Source organism: Ambystoma mexicanum, chromosome 2p, assembly GCF_040938575.1.
Source record: "Ambystoma mexicanum isolate Mex_15411 chromosome 2p, UKY_AmexF1_1, whole genome shotgun sequence".
In the NCBI taxonomy this organism is placed as follows: Eukaryota; Metazoa; Chordata; class Amphibia; order Caudata; family Ambystomatidae; genus Ambystoma; species Ambystoma mexicanum.
The window spans coordinates 1,304,809,154-1,304,810,978 of NC_090923.1; positions in this window are offsets into that span (position 1 = coordinate 1,304,809,154).

Below are 1,825 nucleotides of genomic sequence, written 5' to 3' on the forward strand. Positions count from 1 at the left end.
GATGCAGAATAACGCGAAGCGTGTGCTGCTCTTCGGGCGTGGTTTAAATAGCCTCCAAAGTAGTCCCAGGTAAGTATTCCTCCCCAGCCCCACCCGAGTAAAAAATAGTCCCTAGGTAAAGTAGTTCCTTCCAAGCCTCTTTTGGCTTGGAGCTCTTGCAACATGGTCTGCATCAGGTGAGTTTGCAGCATGGTCTGCATCAGGTAAGTTTTAATCTATGAGCCTGGAGCCCATGGCGCCAGGACTGACTCTCCATATGAGCCTGTCGCTAAAGAGCCAGGACTGCACCCAAATAGCCCCTAGCAGGGGTTGTTGGGCTTGCATAGAACAACTTGATGCATGCTTCCGGGGTTGCTGGACTTGGTCTGGGTCCCCGGGGGTAGGCATCATGACAACTGCCCAAGCTCCTATATCTTTTTCAGGTGATTCCGTTCAGAGTTCCCAGGCTAGACCCAATGACGCTACAGGGAGAGTCACTGAGATGTGTGTGGGCAATGGGAGAGCTAGGATAAGAAAATTCACTTTAATGGCCCCCTTGAAAGTGAGAGGAATTGGATTTCCTAGCTGGTTCCGGATATCACCAGGAGGCTTATCGGCATATATTGGGAGAATGGTTTAAGGGGGAATTTTAGAAACAGTGGTGGGCAGTGGATGCATGGGGGGAGGTCCTATGAAGGTGGGTCTGGTTGCCGAAGGTGAATAGGCCCCCTTAGCTGTATATCAACCCAGTCAGAAGGGCAACAATGAGAGTGTGGAATGGGATGGCGCAGAAGATGGGTCTGACAACCTTTCCCTCCCTGTTTATGCCCTTACACAGCAACGTGGAATTTGGGCCTGCAAGGTAGGGGTTCTCCTTGGTGAAATAGAGAAGGAACAAACTTTCCAGGATTGTGAAAAGGAATTCTCCCTCAGGGAAGAGGATAGATACCAGTACTTTTAGATCATGCTCGGGGTAATGCAGTCACGCATTTGGCAGGCGGCCATGCAATCTCTGTGCCTGTTGGAGAAACGAATGGCTAAGGCAGCCTCTCGGAGAGGGTTAATCTCGAACAAAGTCTTAGTGACAGCGATGATCAGTGTCCAAGAGCATATATGGCCAGATGGGAGCTGGCACAGTCAATAGAAATGAGGTACTGGGAGGAAGTATTAGAAAACATGAAAAAGGTCACCACAAGTGTACAATATAGAGAGACTAATTACAAACTCCTAAACAAGGCATACAGGACTCCAGTGCGATTAGCCCAGATTTCACCTCAGCAGACTGACAGATATTGGCAGGGGTGTGGAAGCCAAGGAACACTGTTACACATCTGGTGGAAATGTCCGAAGTTACAGCTCTTTTGGAGGTGGCCCACAAGACCATCATTGGATAATTTGCATAGATTTGCCATGGGAACTGGGTATTATGCTTCTTAACATGAACCTACCAGGCGGTCACTTGACATCTGAACTATTACTGGTGGCAAAAGTGGTGATAGGAGCAGCTTGGATGAAGGTAGAGCCTCTGCACATCACAGCCTTGTGCCATAAAATATGGCTCATTCTGGGGTTTGAAAAATTATGGCATGCCTTAGAGATACTTTGCCGGGCCTTTGCCAAGAAATGGGGACAGCTGGTGACCTTTCTCTCTAGAAAAAATTGCGTTCTGACGTGCCCGGTGAGACTCTGAGCCCTGAATTTGTTTGACCAGGAATGAATGGCATAGGGCACATGCAGGGGAATAGGAAAGGGAGGATAAGAGGTATAGATTACCTAGAACGGGTTAAGAAGTTTCAAGACCCTGACATTTAGAGTTGTTACTGCTGTGCCCCTTTGGCCCTGGGGG